This window comes from Dermacentor andersoni, chromosome 1, assembly GCF_023375885.2.
Source record: "Dermacentor andersoni chromosome 1, qqDerAnde1_hic_scaffold, whole genome shotgun sequence".
NCBI lineage: Eukaryota > Metazoa > Arthropoda > Arachnida > Ixodida > Ixodidae > Dermacentor > Dermacentor andersoni.
The window spans coordinates 296,549,951-296,571,075 of NC_092814.1; positions in this window are offsets into that span (position 1 = coordinate 296,549,951).

Here is a 21,125-nt window from a genome sequence, read left to right on the forward strand (position 1 = left end):
CCGAAGAACAGACCACTAGGAATTCCAGAGTTCGTTACAAATCCAACCACACGTGCATACTGGCGACATTAATACTGAGGTGAAGAGATCTACAAGAAACTTGAACCAAGGACAAATCACGGCAGACAGCCTTGACCTCTTGAACTCCACTGTCGGGAATGGTTGCAATACTGAAAGTGAAATTCAGCAAGCAAAGTCCTAGAGACATTTCAGCAAGCTACCAATAATTTTTTCCCCTACGCCTAGGTAGTAGAAATATTTTTTTTTTTGCTTTTCAGGTGTTAAGTTCTTTTTCCTGGGCTATCCAATTAAGTTTACGCAACGAACTGTTAGTAGGGTTTTCTTCGCCAAAAAAAAAGTTTTGTATTGCATTAACATTGTTAGAGACTTGTTCTTTCATGTTTACTCGCTAACGATGTATACTTTCTTCGTACTACTCTGCTAATTCCCTGTATCCTCCCCTCACGCTATACTCCTTCGGGAGCCTATGAGGTAACTGAATCAATAAATAAATAAGTAATTGCTGACAGAACGTTAAGCTTTGTTTAGTCACGTGATGTGTTGAATTATAATTACCACATAGTAAATGCATTTCATGCTTGCTTATGAAATGGTAGTCCAGATAAGTAAATTTTCATTAAGTGCATAAAAATTGACATTTCATTTTTTATTTTAGTGACAATGATACGTTACCGCTGTTGCTCGAGCGCAAAATATTGAGGACAAGGACCTAGTCTGCTACCGACAAGCACTTTCATTCCCTGGTTTTCCTCATTCTGTTTCCTTTGTCGTATACTTGTCTAAGCGATCAAACAACTTATGTAACGAAAGGGAAGGTGAATCAAACGAACTGAAGCAATAAGGCTCATTTTTCGACCACTCGAGGACACAGCCGTAGTACGAGTGGTCTGTGCGTGGTACTTGCCCGTAGCTAAGAAGGGCGACGAGCGATCTCGTCTGCCGGCGAGACCGCACCGGTGAAGGGGAACAGTCGGTCAGGGTACGAGCGGTGCTCTAGGCCATCTCCTGAGGGGGACGTTGGGAGAATGGCAAACGTGGAGCAGCGCACTGGATATCCATCTTAAACGTGGGCTGCAATCGAAAGCACAGATCAAGATTCTGAAACAAGGCATGGATGCAGTAAGGCAAAATGCTGGGGGAGTTGTTGCATACCGAACAAGGAATTAAACCAGTTAAACAGGCGCATACACACCAAAAAGCATAGGACAGTGGTCTTTTTTACTATCAAGCGACTGAACCAGCATCGTCCTGTGCACTTGTTTGCACTGTGTATGCATCTTGATGGCTGGTTTAGTTGCTTGTTCAATAATGCATGGACATGGCATTGCTACCAACACTCACCTCGTAATTGACCAGTTTTACGTTCTGCAGCTAATGTTCGCGCCGGATCTGCCGGCGCGCGTAGGACAAGCAGTGTGGTTCGACGAGACTTTGGCTGCGCAGGAGCACATCGCCAGATGCTGCTCCCTGATACACCTTTTGTCGGATTAAGTGGTAAGACTCTGAACGGCTACACGTGTGGACCGCTCTGCACATATCGACATAGCGCTACCATACCTCAGAATTTGAAAACTTCGCACCGTCAACGCCGTGGTGACTGGGCATGGTAGCGCTACTTGCACTCGGGTCTCAAATTAACCCCCTCGCCTACATTGTGCAGGTGGGTAAACGTTGTGGTACGTGGGTAAGCGCGGGCAATACTTTTTTTTTAGTAGCGCTGGCCTTCCCACGACCATTCTTTGTGGTCGACACGGCTCTGTATTGGAGCTTACATTTTATGCAAGGGTACATCGAAACCAACCCAGGCTTAGACCTTAAGCAGATCGCTAAGGAACTCGAGGAAACAGCTGTCGATATTCAGGACATTAAGCAAAAGAGACCGGCTGAACAAAAAAGTAGTTAACGCTGCAAAGAAAAATTGATGCTTGCGAAATCTAGGGTATTAGTATGAATGAAATGATTGAAACAATAAGACAATCTAGAAAATGTCAGTAGGTTTATGGCATACGTTATATAATTATATGGTTTATGGCATACGGCGTCTACAGCAAACGAGTACGCAAGTAGAAGATACTGCTGCTATGGGGTTTATTGACAGCGGGAAGGCAAGTTACGTGTAAGCGTGCGCTGAGCAGCCCAGCCATTCCCGACAGACGGAAGCGCGAGTTGCAGCGCCGAACCTTCCATCATCTCAGCAGTAAAGAGGCAAGAGTGACACGAGCTCTCCTCGGCTTACACAATCGGGACATGCTCGGTCCGGAAGCGGTCACTAGTGAACGTATCCACGGTTAATGCATGGTAAGACGAAAGGCAAAGCAAACCGTGTTATATGTAAGCTCCCGAATTCTCGACGAAGGATACTTCAATGAGGTTACAAATTGAAAAATACGGATATGGTTTATCGAGGAAGACGGCAGGAAAAGCACGAAAACACAAGCTTGGGACGGAACTAAAGAATCTAAGAGACACGAGAAAGAGTCGCTCGCGTTCGAGAAGCTATGCAACAACAATCGGCTATGCTTGCGACCGTAAAAAACAGTGCAATTGCAGACAAATGTGGGGTCATCGAATATGTTGGAATTTCTGTGAAACGAAGCTTTCTTGAAGCTGTTCATACCGGCGTGTTTGACGGAAAGAAAACAGGCGAGTGCACCGGCGTGTTTGACGGAAAGAAAACAGGCGAGTGCACATTGTCTCGCGTAATTAACCGCGCTACACAATGCGACATCTTAAGCAGGCTTGTATTTGTTCGTGTCTTATTTTAATTAGACAGACATCTTATCTGTCACACAGATCACAGTTCGTAGATGCCAGTAACACTATCTTCAAGGAAGCCAGTTATCACTGGTGTGCCGCAAGGAAGCATTTTGGGCCCACTTGTATTTTTGATTTATATAAACGACATTGTACGCTGTACAGATAACGCTACATTCGTTTCGTATGCCGATGACACAACCGTTTTTATTACAGGCAACGTGGAAACAGATATAGAAATAAAGGCTAATAAGACGCTGTCTGACTTACAACGGTGGTCCGTGATAAACTGCTTAGAAATCAACCCTAAGAAAATAACAGTTATCTTGTACGCGCCTAGAGGAAAGTTGTTGACAACTAATATGAATCTGTGTCTGGGCAGTGAGCAGTAGGAGATAGTGGATTCCGTTAATATCGTTGGGGTGCGTTTTACAAAGCACCTTACCTGGAATGAGCATGTTGATCATCTCCAATTTAAATTGTCATCTGCCATTGGTGTTATTGCTCGTCTGCGTCGCTTACTCCCGACCAAGGTAAAAATAATGCTATACAATGCTCTGGTGGTATCTGTCATGCAGTACTGCGTCATGGTGTGGGGTACAACTGGTGTAACAAACCTGCACAAACTACATTTGCTACAAAAAAGAGTTGTGCGTTATATAGCTGATGTTCATTACACGCACTCCACAGAACCACTTTTTTTCTAAATATGAAATTCTTCCTGTATTTTGTTTTTACAATTACAGGTTGATGTTGTGCTACAAAGATTTCGTAAAATTTGGCATTGATGATACAATTCATCTGGCAAAACTTCGCGAAAATACAAATATTCGACAGACCTGACATAAAGAAATGTGGTTCGTATCCACCCAAGAACCTCCTATGATCAGCAATCTTTAATATACATTACCTTCGCTTTTAAACCTATTAGACAAAATTTTGATCCCTCCAGAAACCGAAACTCTCGCATTAAACGTTTTTGTCAACTTATTTATTTGCAAGACTAGACAATGCCTTCTTATTCTCCTAATTTTGTTCCCCACTGTTATTTATGAGTGTTGATTATTTCTTGCCGTCTTGTTTCACTCTGTATTACCCGTTACATTGCGATGCTTTTTTCATTTCTTGTGCATGACTAGCTGTCATCTTGCTGTTATGCCAACTTACAAGGGGTCGGGACCTCGTCAAGCTGTCCAAGCGTTTAGTCCTGTACTCCTTTTTTTTAAGGATTGATTGATTGATTGATTGATTGATTGATTGATTGATTGATTGATTGATTGATTGATTGATTGATTGATTGATTGATTGATTGATTGATTGATTGATTGATTGATTGATTGATTGATTGATTGATTGATTGATTGATTGATTGATTGATTGATTGATTGATTGATTGATTGATTGATTGATTGATTGATTGATTGATTGATTGATTGATTGATTGATTGATTGATTGATTGATTGATTGATTGATTGATTGATTGATTGATTGATTGATTGATTGATTGATTGATTGATTGATTGATTGATTGATTGATTGATTGATTGATTGATTGATTGATTGATTGATTGATTGATTGATTGATTGATTGATTGATTGATTGATTGATTGATTGATTGATTGATTGATTGATTGATTGATTGATTGATTGATTGATTGATTGATTGATTGATTGATTGATTGATTGATTGATTGATTGATTGATTGATTGATTGATTGATTGATTGATTGATTGATTGATTGATTGATTGATTGATTGATTGATTGATTGATTGATTGATTGATTGATTGATTGATTGATTGATTGATTGATTGATTGATTGATTGATTGATTGATTGATTGATTGATTGATTGATTGATTGATTGATTGATTGATTGATTGATTGATTGATTGATTGATTGATTGATTGATTGATTGATTGATTGATTGATTGATTGATTGATTGATTGATTGATTGATTGATTGATTGATTGATTGATTGATTGATTGATTGATTGATTGATTGATTGATTGATTGATTGATTGATTGATTGATTGATTGATTGATTGATTGATTGATTGATTGATTGATTGATTGATTGATTGATTGATTGATTGATTGATTGATTGATTGATTGATTGATTGATTGATTGATTGATTGATTGATTGATTGATTGATTGATTGATTGATTGATTGATTGATTGATTGATTGATTGATTGATTGATTGATTGATTGATTGATTGATTGATTGATTGATTGATTGATTGATTGATTGATTGATTGATTGATTGATTGATTGATTGATTGATTGATTGATTGATTGATTGATTGATTGATTGATTGATTGATTGATTGATTGATTGATTGATTGATTGATTGATTGATTGATTGATTGATTGATTGATTGATTGATTGATTGATTGATTGATTGATTGATTGATTGATTGATTGATTGATTGATTGATTGATTGATTGATTGATTGATTGATTGATTGATTGATCCGGCCGCTTCCTCGGCAGTTACCCGTTCCGTGCATGTGCCATTGCACCACCCACTTCTTGGCCGATCCCTCGCTGAGGCTATGCGCCACAGTTTAAAAATCTATTGTAAAATATCATCGAAGCACTCGAAGACTGGGCAAGACAGCGGCTCCGTGTCGCGAGCACGTGCTACTTTAATAAACCGCTCATATTTGAAGCAGTCATCGGTCTATCGTTTTCATCAATGGTGCTGTGAACCAGCCTACTACCTCTCCGCCCATATGGAAGGTCAACCTGCTAAGAAGCAGAAAAGGAAACGGTGCTGGAGCAGCGGATCGGGCAACGAGACCGAAGAGAAGACCATATATAAGGATCGGACCAGCTCACTGAGAAGCAAGACGCCATTGTTACACGACTAGAAATGAGCGAAGCATATATTTACGAAAAAAAGCAAAAGCGATTCGCCCTAGATCACGAAGCTGATCAACGCAATTACCAGACAAAAGTTGCACACAACGCAAAAGAATAAGGGAAAGCCTCAACAGCGCCAAAGAACAAATGGAGGAATTTGTAAGAGAAAATACTGCCGAAGCAGTATTTTAATGATAGAGTACGACATGAAAATAACGACGATCTTGCCTACAATAGAGTTCAGAATTCAAGAGGCCATACAGTTGGATTTGAACAATGGAACGCAGGTGGCATCACAGTTCAGAAGACGCAAGGGTAATACACGAGCTACCAAATCTGGAAATGACAAAGTTTGGTGGAAGAGCCCTGGAGTGGAATCGCTTCTGGACTCAACACAAGTGAGCAGTTCACCTCAGACCTAGCATGAGCAAGGGACAAGTTTATGAGCACCTCTAACCGGAAAGACAGCGTATGCTATAGAAGGGCTTCATTGCTTTATCTGGATATGAAAGTTGCGATGAAGAGATAAAAATACTGCGAACAAGTTCGGAAATCGTGAACGATCAGTGGAGCTGCGCATGAGTGCGCTCTTGAGTCTAGAGAAAGTGAGGTTGGCGCAAAAAACTGATTAACTACGCAAGATAGGACACGGAGAGCAGTTGAACAGATTGTCGGTCTGCACCTTCAGTGATTCGAGTGCCAGTTTCGCGTCGATGTTGACAGCGTTGAAGAGAGCAATTCCACCGGAGTTATCAGTGCAGTTCCAAGTCAGAAGGAGCAATGAAAAACAGCTCAGCCATGAAAGCTAGCGTGCGAAGCAACAGGAAAGCAATGCAAGGAAAAGCTGGACAGGCTTAAGGTATTCCACGATAGCAAATATCTTCCGAGGAAGACGGTGTTAACAGGACAGGACAGTTGCGAAGCCAAGGAATAATAGCATACAGCTTCGGAATTACAGCATTTATAGCTCAGAAACAGAAGCTGCCTGTTCTGCAAGCAGAACAACCACGTAACTGAGTACTGTCATCGGAACATTCCAATGAGGAAAAAGAAAAATATTCCTACTGAGAATAGAGTGTTTCAGATGCAACGGACCAGAACACTGCACCTATTTGTAGAGGAAAAGGGAAATACAAGCAGTGCAAAGGACAACATGCTAGATAAGTAGGCATAACGGTGCGGCAAGAAAAGGTGGAGCAGGTCAGAACAGAGCAAGCGGAAGCAACGACGGCTACTCTACACGCAACTGAAAATGTAAAGCAATTTTGCGCTTTCGGAGACAGCTGTAGCTTGGATAGGGAAAGATAAAGGTGGCAGACAAAGCCGATTAATATTAGACAGCGAACGCCAGCGGATATTTATTGCAGCTGGATTAGTAAGAGAAATAGGAGCGAAGATATTACACGAAAGGCCGACGACTGGTTCATTCGAAGGGAATGAAAAATTCAAATTAACGTTGTCCAATTAACTAGCAACGCGAGGAAAGAAATCAGCCGTGGTAATAGAAGATCTGCAAGCCGACGTCGCATCTGTTGTCTACCTGCTACAAATCAGAATTCCAAGGAGAAAAATGGAAAGCTACAAGTGGCGGATGAAAGAACCGAGACGATTGCAACAGAAGCCATAAGACTGCTGAAGGGCTCAATTATTGGGTGTTCTTCGCTGGTAGAACGTAAAATGTCGAAAACAGATTGATCGCAGACGAGACAATACGGGGTTGTGTACTGCAAGGCCCCCAAAAAGTATCCCAAAACAATTTCACCAAGCATGAAATCAAACAGTCATGGTTCTGAAGGTTCAAGCTGCGGAAACAATTCAGCAAGAGATATAGAAAGGTTTTGGAGCATTGAATCAATGGATACCTCGCTCTGGGAGAGTGCTGCACGTATTATTGGTTTGGCACGCGAAGCCCCATAACTTATTTAAAGTTTACCGCTTTTGGCCACTCGCCGTGTGAGGCAATGATAGTGCCGACCTTTCTCCCCGGCTATCAACAATGGTGCACAAGCAAATCGCACATCGCTGTGTGTCCTGTGTACACTACATAGAAAAACGAAGTCGTGTATACACAAGGCAACATGCCACACTAACTCTGCGCCAGAATGCATCCGACGTGAAAAAAATAAACAATCTTCGCGAATTGCCGTCAATTAAAGCAAACAGTAAAGAAACCTTCGCTTACATCGATTCGAACAGCGCGCGAGCCGCGTAATTTATTTTTTGTGCGCTATGGCGTTCAGTATCACCTACGACATGCGAGCACCTGGCAAAGCGGCCACACGTTGCAGCGCCTATCAAGGACGTGTGTGCCTGAAGTAGTCCCACCTGCTGTGCTCCGAGTGAAGAGCGGCGGTATTGGGAATAGCAATAACAATACTAATAACTGAATAATAATAATAATAATAATAATAATAATAATAATAATAATAGGAGACAGCGATAGTACGAATCGTGTTTAAGCGATATTTACCAGTTGTAGCAAACGAAGTGCGCCGTAGCAGAAGGACGACGTGGACGCGGAAATGCAAAGGAGCCAACGTGGTCAGCCACGGCAAGAGGTGCTCAAGGCCATCTCCGGTGGGGGACGTTGGGAGGATGGCAAACGGAGCAGCACACTGGATATCCTTCCGACTCGTGGTCCGCAATCTCGAAAGCGGACCTCGGGATCCTGAAACGACAACAAGGCTTTTTTTTAAGCAATCGAGAACACTGATGTAGTACTATTATTCATCTGCACGTGGTATTTACCCGGTGCAGGGCCACAAGGCTACGCCGACGAGGGAACACTGTAGGCCGTGCGCGGTGCGAGTGATGCTCTGGAAAATAGCGAGGACAGTAAGCCCACATCGAAAAACGAACAGCAACAACGGCAAGGAAACGGGCCGCTTACTGTAGCTGCTGACCGGCCCAGCTCCGACGAAAACAGCAGGCGACGTCCGGCGTCGAGGTGCTGCGTAGAGCGGGTTAGTGCCTAATAGCTGGCGAGGTAATGTCCGAATGCCGTTTGCTTCCGTCATTCCACATTTCGCTCGATAGCACGCGCACTGACGCGCGCGGGCTATCTCCGTCACGAAATAGTGGGGTCGGGTCGCAAGGCCGTTCGGATGGGTCCATGTCCCTGACGCAGTCGTAAGAGGACGGCTATCAGCTGTTGCCTGCGCAGTGTGAGCTAACCCTGTGTGTCAGCTAAAACCTGAAGCTATACGCCGCCACCCCGCAACACGTGGCCCGTCCTCTTCGATTCCGGCACGGAGAAGACCCGTGTGGCCGCAAGCCATGCCCACGAAACCTCGGGCTTATAAAGGTAAGCAACAACACTAACTTTACGCAATTTTGTAGTGTAGCTATACAACCCTAGTGAGCGCTAGCTAGTGCAACTGAACAAACAGTTAACTTCTCTAAGGCATGCGCCACCCTCGCCAGCTAGACCATCTAGAAAAAATGCACAAAGTGCACACACAGGCCTTTTGAGCGTTTAGGACGCTCGATGCGAAGCTCGTAGAGACGACGCTCGCCGTGACGAGGGGTTGCCGCGCAGGTCCTGGAGTTAGTGGCCACGCTCAGAGTTCATCCACAGTTCAATAGTCCCTGCGCCGTCGGGGGGGTGGAAACGCGCACAAACAAAAGAACGAGTACTCGACAGGAACGACTTCCGGCTTATATACGCTGCGCCGGCTCGACCGGAGTGTCATCGGCGTATAGCAACGTAGTTATGCCGGCTGGCGGTCACTTACACTCCGGGAGCTCGAAAGCGGGGCCAGAAATTGCCGAGACGGCAGGCGGGTCGGGCAACAAGTCTCTCGAGAAGTGCCTCACGTTTTTCAGGCCCCGGTGCATGAAGCCAGTGCTTCCAGAGTCGGCCGAAGGCGGGAACATGCGCAGCGTGTAACTTCGACAAGCGCTGCCACTGTTAGCGCGTAATGAAGACCAGCAGGAGCTCGAGGTAGGGTGCGACGCAGAAGGCAGCAGACACCACGCACGCCGAAGCAGACGGAAAATGCAAAATGGCGGCCCAAGCCTCCGGATGCTCGCTATGTGCCCACGACGGCCACGGTGCCAAGCTCTTCGGCGCATGCGTTGATACGCCCGGACAATTTCTTTTCTTCTCTCATTGGTCTAATGTCGAACTACGTCACCGGCTCGCTAGCCGCCGTGCCGCTGTTATCACCGCGACTGGCGCGAGGGCGATGGTAAAACCAAAGGAATAAAAAAAAAAAGTTGCAGCCTGCGTACAGTTGCCGAGCTCGGAATGTTCTAGAAGCTTCCACATGCTTCCACTGTGTTCTTGGACATGCAATGGCGTTAGCGCTGTCGCCGTAGTTTTATGGATATTATAACCCGCGGACGGAATCTTCGCGGTTCCGTGGCCGCCTTCACATTCGCGTTGGGCTCCGGCAGCGAGCATGACTTGCAACTCGTGAGCGCGCGCCGCGACATGCGTCGAGTTGTCTGTACGCGCAGTCGTCTGCTCCTGCCGCATCGTTTTTCTTGAAATGAAAAAATTGAAATTCTATAGCTTCAATTGCGTGCCCGAACGACGCGATCTTATTTTGAGACATGGCGTAGCAGGGGCACTAACAGGCTAATTTTGACCACCTGGGGTTCTTTCACGCGCGCTAAGACCAAGCACACGATCGTTTTTGCATTTCGGCCGTTATCGAAGTGCGACTGCCGCGGCTGCGATCGAACCCTCGACCTGAAGCTGAGCAGCGGAACCCCACAGCCACTCCACTTGCGCCGCTTGTGCTTTTTCCGGATGTTGGTGCCCTAAAACGCTAGCATTCGGACTTTGTTGGCAACGTAATAGAGAGGCGGAGAACGAAGAGCTCAGTTAATAGAAGGCCGTTCTTCCTCTACTCTGAATGACTCGGCGCAAAAGACATCGTGAAAGATTTGGGACGAGAAGATCACACGCATGAGGATTCCATAAATCCAAGAAATATCATGACGAAATTATTCTATGAAGCACCTAATCACAAATAACACCTTTCAATATATTTCGATTCCGTTTTGAAAACTTAATTTACCAAAGATTACTGCATCTGATCCCACCACCTGCTTTCTTGGCGTTGGTATGGTCGGTAGTAAATAGAGTTAACTTTCTTTATTTCCTATTTTTTTTTCATAACTTTATTTAAATATTGTTTTGCTTTTGCTTTGTGCCGCGACCCCTCAACAGTGGCCTCATTGAGCAATGGCCTTCTCGTGCTAAGCACGAATTGTCGTCGGTTCGATGCCTTTGGCCAAGGAAGGCAGCTGCTTCGCATGGGTGCCAGTTTAGCGCAGGGTAAAACCTTTCATTTCGGGTTCAGAACTGTACGCAAATAATGTAGGGAATGAAGTAACTGCGTGTCTAATCAACAAAACGTTTAGAGCCATGACAACTTCAATGAATACTGCACGATTCACCGCAATAGAGAGAGAGAGAGAGAGAGAGAGAGAGAAACTTTATTGCTAGACCAGGCTTCTTGAGCCCAAAGGTGGGGGGCCTCCTCAGTCCAGATAGCCATGGCTGCTGCCGCCGTCCGAGCCCTGTTCACCAACCATAGCTGGTTGTCAGGGTCTTGCAAAAAAAAAAAATATTGATTATGATAATAATAATTCTCAACGCGGGTATGTTTTTTGTTCTTTTGCATAGAGCTCCGAAATGCCAAGAGACACTTTACATCCTAACAAAATATTTATAGGCATGTACAGTCGCGGACAGATTAAAACGGACCACGGCGAAGGCGGCCGGAGCGGCTGCGGGGCCGGCGCTGCTATCGCGCTTGGCGCGCTCACGACCAGAGTACCCCGAGAGACGTCAAACTTCTCCTCCGCACCCTCGCTCTCGCGCTTGTGCTTGTCATGCTTGATAAATTTCTAGTGCCACGTTCGGCTGCTCTGCTGCTGACGGTCGGGACCCATAGTGTTCCTAAATAAATACCCTAGAGGGAAATGTAGCGCTAGTGTCTACGGGGGTTCTCATGAGCGTTGCCTCAACCTAGGGTGCTATTCTCGACACGCATGGCGGCTGCACGGCCGCCATTATCCGCCATGTTGACTCTCTGACTGGCTGTGGCGAGCTCACGTGCCTTGAAATTTGTGCCGGGAAACGGAAGTTTTGCGAAAAGTCATTTTGCGTTTTTATCAAGATGACGAAACGTGACGTGGAGCTGCAAATTTTATCCACTAATACATTCTCTTGGTCCTTGGCAGATATATTGTGATGTGAGCGGTAGCGTGCAGAAGCCAGTGCAATGCATCTGCAATTGCGCGAATATGTGGTGGCGATCCAAGATATGCGCCATGCCAGCTTGCTGATTGGCTGAAGGAATATCTCGTGAGGAGCGTAAAGGAAGGGCTGTTTCGTAAACGTTATTTTGACGTTTGACGATGCGTGAGGTTGCGCTGGGCCGCCATTGCTGAGATTTCCCGCCATAATTTTTGCTGCGACGAGCCGCGCGAATTATGCTAATGAGCAGCCACATACAATGACAGCCGAGAGGAATGCGTATCGCCACATTTTCCCCGCCGTTTGGCGCCACGAAAATCTTTTCTTCATAACACGTGCTCATAGTATTTGCATCGCTCTCGGGTAGTATTGGCATTTGTGTTTGGGGCCATCATTTTTTAAAAGAACGCGTTTATACGAAATAATATTGGTTAAACATAGCAAACTTTCGGCAATGTTGTCCACTTTTCCCTGCTACATTTGTATTGTAATCAAGATTAATGCCTTTTCGCACAATCAAAAGTTATGACAACGGCCTCTTTCTAATTTATAAAAAGAAATGTACGCAAGGCGGCGCCTTGAAGTTTCCTCCCGCACCAGCGAAATGAACAAGATATGGCAGCGCCGGCGCTTGCATCGCGCTAGTGGATATCTATGGCGCGCGCAACGCTATCGGTGATATTCGGCCGTTTCTCAGCCAGCCATGTCGGGCTGAGTCACTTGCGTTTCACGAGATAGCGATAACGTGGCCTAGAACGTGCGCGCATCACCACTGGTAAGTAGCGTATGTTGTCTCAAGCAAGAAAACAAGCGCGTTGGCGCCAACATGCGATGACTCATTCCATTTTCCGGGGACACGCAACCTAGCTATTGAAGCAGACGACGGAAGCGAGAAGCATTTTCGACGGAATAATCATATGCTTTGAGATAGCTGCTTTATTTTTACAGCGGAGGAAAACTGTTTTGCTTTTACTGATAACGCTACATTCAGTGCCTTCATTTCAGTTTCTTAGGCGAAACGTCAAGCTGGCGTCACGTTACGTAAGCAAAACTGGGCCACCAGCGCCATTTTGCTTGCGTCGCGCCTACGTCACGTACCGAAGAATATGGCGGAATGTGCAGAATAGCGTCCCTACATGGCAATGATGGGATGTACAGGCTTCGGATTGACTTCGATCTTTAGACTAGTGGCGTTTGCTTGCGGCGCAGTAAACACAGCTATACTCAAATATTATCCCGTAAAATCTAATTTCATTGCAGCAGTATGTTATATAATGTACAACACGCTACATAAGCTTTGTACCACTTTGAGATGGAAGCATGGTTGACTATGGTTTGTCACCAGGACACACCAGGGTATGCATACTTGTGAATAATTATTTATTTATTTTTGCAACAGCAATAACAACCGTGCATGTAGTTATATAAAAATACTCATCAAGTATGTCTGGAAATAAAAATGTTGTATTGTGAGAAAGTGTTGCGCCCTTGAGCGGAACGCTACAAGTGTCGTCTGCTACGACGCCTGCTCGCTGCAAACGCGAGACTTTTCTCGCAGACGACAGGCACTTGCGAACTCTTTCGCTCTTTCGAAATGCTGCGTTGGCTGTCACGATTGTTGATCGTCTTCAAGTACTTTTAAGCACATCTGCTGCAGTGCTAGCTAGGACGCTTGTGGCCTCCTATGAGTATGCGTCATCGTATTTTATATTGACGTACGGCTTCCGAAGCGTTACGGCGTGGCTCTGCACTTACCCATTTTGCGACACTAGACTACAGCCACGAAGCGGCAACCTTTCCTACGACAAGTAAGTTTGTGTTCTCAAAGTCGTAAAACACGCATTTTAATAAGCACATAAACGAGCAATGCATAATGAAGCCCTCAATAAAATTTGATTGTCAAGCCACTAGAAGTGCACCTGTCTATGTCTTGTATCAGTAGCGCCTTCTTTTTCCTATTCTGAAGTTTCATAAAGCACGTAACGCTACAGTGCCAACAACACACTTAACAAACCAAGGTCCAAACGCTCAAAACATGCTCTTTCAACGTTTACGATGCCGTCGCTTTCTCGTCAGGGCTTCGACTCCACACCGCGACACAAATATCGGCTCAGCCGCTGGCCCAGCGCGCTATCGCCACTTCGAGCAACATAACAAAGGCAGAGAGCTTTGCCTTGCACTGTCCCACTGCAGGTTATACCGATTGCGCTTGGAGCGAAACCAAAACTGCCAAAAAAATACTTGTAGACTAGTTCGCCAGTCAATAGACTGCCAATCCGAAGCCTGTACTTCCCATCATTCCAATGATGGTTGAACGATCGCAGCGCCAGATTTCCCTCTAGGTATACTAATATGAAACTCTATGGTAGAAAGTAAAACAGTGTATTAACCATGCTGCTACTGTAACAGATCTCCTCCGTTTTTTGAACTTCCTTTATATATACAGGGTCCTGCATATTTCGCTGCGCGTGTTCGAAAAAGATTTTCCGCTCACTGCTGCACTGTTCTCGCTCAAATTTTGCAGAAAGATCGCATTTTCTAATCTACGTCGTTTAGTATAACACTTGGCACCGTTAATTGCTTGGTTTTTAAGAAAAAAAAGTGCAAATTTGCCTGCCCTCATGGAGATACGAGCCGCTGCCGGGACGGCGCAAGCATAAACTTGTGTTGCCGCCTGCCAGCAGCTGCAGAAAGCACCGTTTCAGGGAGCGCATTCGCAGACTGCGGTCATAAATGCGGTCATAACTGAATATCTGGACTCTAACACTTCAACTTCAATCTTTTCAAGATGAACACATGGATATTTCGCAATTCAGGAGCACATTCTCCCACTCGTAGGATAAATCTCGAACAAGCGGATGATGAGGAAAAGCAATGTAAGTGCCCGGCCATAGTGCTGGAACAGACAATAGCCCAATTTTGCCTTTCGCAGGTACGCATTGTTAGGCATTAGAGACAATTTGCTTATATTTCTGCAGCATGGGGCGTTCATCTAGTCACAATGCATAACGTACGATCAGTGCGCGGAAGCTTTGGATGGGCAAGAGACCTCCAAATCACAAAGACATTTGACCTCCATTGGATGGCCCTTGACTGCCATGTACTAGATGAACATATTATAGATGTGAACTAGACGTCACTAAACGTCTTAGATATTTGCTCTTTTGTGATACATCGAATGGATATTTGTGCTTTGCTGAGTTAAGTTGTACCCGACTATACCTAAGTGAAAATCTCTCTGCAAGAGAAGAAATGGCCAACGCGATCACACTAGAGGGAAACAGCAGCAAGAAGATAATAATAATAATAATAATAATAATAATAATAATAATAATAATAATATTCAACGGCACATTTCGTGTGGTTGGCCAAATAGCATCTCGGATGCTCATTAGTGGCCATGAGAAACAATAATGTTACCTCATCTGGCCTTAGGGTGCCAAAGAGCGGCACAGTTTTTATTTTGTCAGCCTTTTCCTTGCAATGCTCGTAATAACACTTATTAAAACTTCTTCATAAGCTGCAGCCCTTGTTGTGATGATCCCAAGATCTTTTGCGTGGTCAATTGGTGATCTCTTATGTGTGTTCAAACCGCACCGTCATGCAGACCGGCTGGTGGCTGTGCCAAAAGATCGTCATATTACGTTAGATCTTTCATTGCAGTGCGCTTCTTCCTGTCCGCGAGCTACTGCTACACGTACTAATCAATAAAGAATTAATTTCTTCTTGTAATATAAGTGTCTTTTATAGCAAAATTCCAGGAAAAACATGGGGAATGCGGGAGGTGGAAATTCAAGACGATGAGCAAAACATGAACAAGGTGAATGCAGGAGCCAACGTTTCGACAAGTGGACTTGTCTTCTAGCAAGAACATATTTAACGCTAGACGCGCAAAGTGCTAAAATGAAAAATCTGAAGCAAATATTATGGAACAATGACAGGATGTACACCTGCTTCCTTTATTTACAAAGAAGAAGAAGAAACAAACAGACATTACAACTTGAATACGCCACGAATACTGTGACAAAAAAAGTGAACGACGAAGACGACGTTCGCTCGCTTTGCAGAGATAGAAGACTTCCATTTCTTGGCCAATCCCCCATAGTGGGAAGGAGCGGCATATGAGATAGGAAGAAGTAGAACAAGACTGTTCCAGTCTGCCTATATGCCTGTATTAAATTTTTTCTAAATTCCTTCCATTCTAACTTCTTCAATGAATTGTCTTTTCATTTCTTTTAAGGATATTAAAACCCATTCATCTGTTCTCATTTGTCAATTACACGTTAATCTTTTATTTGCAGTTTCACATTTTCAAGATAATTTTTCTGAATTCATTAGCTGTGCGTACGATCACCCGAATCTTGCCCCATCCCCCATAGGAAGTACGTGCCATGTTTTGAAGGCGCATTATCATCATCATCGTCGCCGTCAGCATCATCATCACCGCTGTGTTCCATTCTTTTCTGCACGAGACATCACGCAAGGACGTGTTCTGCTTCTGGAGAGGACAGCGACGACTTGCGTATCCTTCCTCGTCGGGTTTAGGACACGGTCCACCGCCGCCACTCGAGTTGCCTTAGACCTTGCCGAAGCTACTAGCGCCTCTGCAGTTGCAGCTGAACGCTGCTCCTTCCAGCTACTCCCGGATCTCTTGCGCTGGCGTGGTTCCTACCCAGCTGCGCTCAAGGCTCCATTGTTGCCCTTTCTGAAGTCTTCGACATCCCAGCCAGAATGCGAAGCATGGTTGGCCCCGATCTAGCCCGAGTCTGTTGCCGCACCATCCGCGCCGCCAACGGTGACTCAACCAAAGACATCGGTGAGCGTTGGGCTGGAGCTGTCCACACCGTCACTACAGCGTGGCTCACGGGGCCCCGTGGGCTTGGAGGTTGCCAACACCGCCCCTTTCCCACGGCCACGATCCAGCCCAATGTCACCAGTCGTGAGACCGGTCAACGCTTCAGCCATGAAGCCTCCATCAGGATTGTGACGCCATCGCTTCGGTTCCCGGACGAAGCGCTCACCACGAGCAGCACTTAGTGTTGGGACCTCGGTGCGTCGTGTTTTGTTGATGGGTGACTTGCACCGTTTGCCGTGGTGTTGTCGGTGAGCCAGCATCGATGCGCCCTTGTGACTAGGGCCTGCGACATGTGGTCGCTGAGTGTTCTGGTCGACGATGACAATCTCTACTGCTACAGCTTAATATTTATGTTTTTCGTTGGTCTCCTACCTTTATAGTTTAAGTGCAAGTAGTAATGTCTATAAATAAATGTTAAGGAACAAATTTACGTTTATTTGATGTTCGAAAGCATACGACCTGCAAATCTTGTTCCCTGGGTCCTCTGTAATCCACAGCATCTGCAATTCTAATCACCGTTCGCCAGAATGTTTAGATGATTCAGCTGTTTTAAACCGAATCAAATAAGTCAAAGGGTACGATAAACATTCTTAAAGACATCTTTTTCAAAAATGGAACAATAATAAAGCTAGTAGTTCACCAAAACTCAGCATTTTAATTGTCGCAAAAGTGATTTTACCAGGTTTACCGGGTGGATTCGATGAACAATGATAGCCTTTGCTGGTCAAGATTCAGAGATGGGGTCGACAAAAGAAATATCCCTTGCGTATTATTTATAGGCGCTTTAACTAAAATTCGGTAATACACTTTTCTATTCTCAAATGTTAAGCCGTCTGTTCCAAGTTGGTGTTTGTAGCTTGTAGCAAGCTCATAACAATTGAGCTTTTAAACAGATTAAAAGCGCTTACTTAAAGCACGATTACGCGAAGAATTCTGCTCCATTTTGCGCCAAAAACCGGAGCCGTGCGTGTTAGGAGCGCGCGTAACTACGTCTTAAAACGACACTAAAGGTAACAGTAAGTCGAGATAGATTAAAAAATTGGGCCTCTGTAATAAGTAGTTCGTTATTCCTAGTGAGAGCGGAGCACTTCTAACAAAAAAAAAAATTCATGAGCCATTCCAATCTGAAGGTGGATGACCAGCGAAGTTGTTTAGCGCGCGACACAGGGGTGACCCAGAATATTGAAGAAACGTACGAACATGTTTATTGTCTTAACCTGTGGTCATCGTGGCGATATAAGTACAACCACACATTCGCTATCAACTTTGTTATTAAATGTGTCCGTCAGGTACCACAATGAATGGCTCATACCCCTTAAACAATGGCTCATACTCCGTAAACGCGGCCTCCCCGAAGTGAAATTCTACGCTGGAATGATGAGCGGCAACGGAGCCGGCTGTGGAAGACGATGACGCTCGAGCCATTGCTGATGATGATAGTTTTTTGCAGAAATGAACCAGCTGTGGAAGAAGATGACGAACGCGTGAGCAGTGGCACTAGTGGATTTCCGCGATTGCCGCCGAGAATGCCTTAAGAGTCCTTTTTGAAAAAGACGTACAAAAGATTTTTTTTTTCAAAAACAGTTGTTGTTACCCTTGTGCCTGGGACCTCTTTGGGTCCCGCGTGTGACACGGATAGTTCAAGGGCGTGGTGCAGGTCCCCGAGCCCTTATGCGTATGTTCCATTGAGCTTGGATCCTTTCTGCCCTATCACCGGGATCGGCCCACATGATGACTTGTTTTTGTCAGCATCTCGGGGGAACAGTATATTTTTCCAGCTCCTAGCCAGGTCAGGTCAGGTCAGTTTATTTCCTTAAAGTCCCCCTTTTTAGGGGTGTTACATAAGGGGTGGTGTATATCACGTAACGGAAATTCAGCGTGATAACAAACGGGACATTTGAAAAGTAGTAGATACCCTGCATAAACAAATGCATGCTCGAGACAAATTGTGAATTAGAAGAAAAAAATACAGTAATTATTTTGACCGAAGAGAAGAAACATTGGCAATGGACAGTTCACTTCAGTAACTAGTGGAACATTTGAAAAAAAGGTAGATTCATTGCATACAGTCGAAAACGCACGGTAGATGAGGAATTGCAAACAAATATTCAGCGTTAGAACAGAGAGATGATGATGACATAGATCTAATGAATGAAACCGTAACTAGGCTGGCTTCAAAGGCAGCAATTGAGGTGGGAGGAAAGGTACCAAGGCAACCAGTAGGCAAGCTCTCCCAAGTAACAAAAGACCTAATATAGAAACGACAAAGAATGAAAGTGTCCAACTCAAGAGATAAGATAGAATTCGCGGAACTATAAAACTGATCAACAAGGCGAAAATAAGTGATATTCGAAACTATAACGTGAGAAAGACTGAAGAAGCCGTAAAAATGGACGCAGCCTGAAATCAGTGAGAAAAAAACTTAGCATAGGACAAACCAAGATGTTTCCCCTGAAAAATAAGCAGGGTAATATCATCAGCAATCTCGGAGATGTTGTAAAAGAAGCGGAAGAATTCTATACTGACCTGTACAGTGCCCAGGATACCTCCATTGGAAACAGTAATGAACAGGATACAGAAACTCCTCCTATACCTAGTGATGAGGTCAGAAGGGCCTTGCAAGACATGAAACGAGGAAGAGTGGCAGGATAAGATGGAATAACAGTCGATTTAATCAAATATGGAAGAGACATGCTGCTTGGACAACTGGCGGCTCTCTATACGAAGTGCCTATCGACTGCAAAGAACCCAGAAGACTGGAAGAATGCAAACATTATATTAATCCAGAAAAAGGGAGACCTGAAAGAATTGAAAATTGTAGGCCCATTAGCTTACTTCCAGTATTATATAAAATATTTACGAGAATTATCTCCAATAGAATAAGGGCAACACTGCACTTCAGTCAACCAAGGGAACAGGCTGACTTCAGGAAGGGATACTCTACAATAGATCACGTGCATGTCATTAATCAGGTTATCGAGAAACCTTCAGAGTACAATAAGCCTCTCTATATGGATTCCATAGATTACGGAAAGGCATTTGATTCAGTAGAGATACCAGCAGTCATAGAGGCATTACGTAATCAAGGAGTACAGAACGCTTACGTAAATACCTTAGAAAATATCTACAGTGGTTCTACAGCTACCTTAATTCTACGCAACAAAAGCAAGAAGATACCTATAAAGAAAAAGGTCAGACAGGGAGACATAATCTCTCCAATGCTATTCACTGCGTGCTTGGAAGTATTCAAGCTATTAATCTGGGAAGGCTTAGGAGTAAGGATCGACGGCGAATATCTCAGCAACCTTCGGTTTGCCATTGACATTGTTCTATTCAGCAACAATGCAGACGCGTTACAACAAATTATTGAGGACCTTAACAGAGAGAGTGTAGGAGTGGGGTTGAAGATTAATATGCAGAAGACAAACATAATGATAAATATCCGGGCAAAGGAACAAGAGTTCAGGTTCGCCAGCCATCCTCCAGAGTCTGTGAAGGAGTACGTTTACCTAGGTCAATTAATGACAGGGAACCCTGATCATGAGACGGAAATTCATAGAAGAATAAAAATGGGTTGGACCGCATATGGCAGACATTGTCATCTCCTGACTGCAAGCTTATTTTTATCATTGAAAAGGAAGGTGTAAATCAGTGCATTTTACCTGTGCTGACATATGGAGCAGAAACTTGGAGACTGACAAAGAAGCTTGAGAACAAGTTAAGGACCACGAAAAGAGCGATGGAAAGAAGATTGCTAGGCACAACGTTAAGAGACAGAAAGAGAGCGGTTTGGATCAGAGAGCAAACGGGTATAGACGATATTCTAATTGACATCAAGAGGAAAAAATGGAGCTGGGCATGTCATGTAATGCGCCGGTTAGATAACCGTTTGACCATTGGGGTTACAGAATATCGGGTGGAATGATGTATGGCACACGATTAAGTGAACCGTAGAAAAACGTATGAAAATGACCAACGCTGGCTATCTTACGGTGGTGCGACTGTGGTATAAAGGTTATAAACAGGGATAAGGTGCCTCAGAAAGGCTGGCCAACGTCTCGATAGGAGGACCTATCTTCGTCAAAGGCAGAACGACTGTAACTCAGATTTCTCTTTCAAGGATGATATGCTTGCATCATATAAGTAGGAGGGATGAATATATCTTGCTGCACGATTTTGGAAGGACTCAAGTTCGTTAACGAGATATTTTTGATGTGGGTTCCGAACTGGTGACGCATATTAGACTTTAGGCCTGATAAGTGATTTGTACGCCACAAGTCTGACATGCTGAGGCGCATGATGCAAGTGGCGCCTAATAAAGCCGAGTGTATTGTTCGCCGATGATACTATGCTGTTGATATGCGTGCCCCAGTTAAGATCACAGGAAATTAAGACGCCTATGTA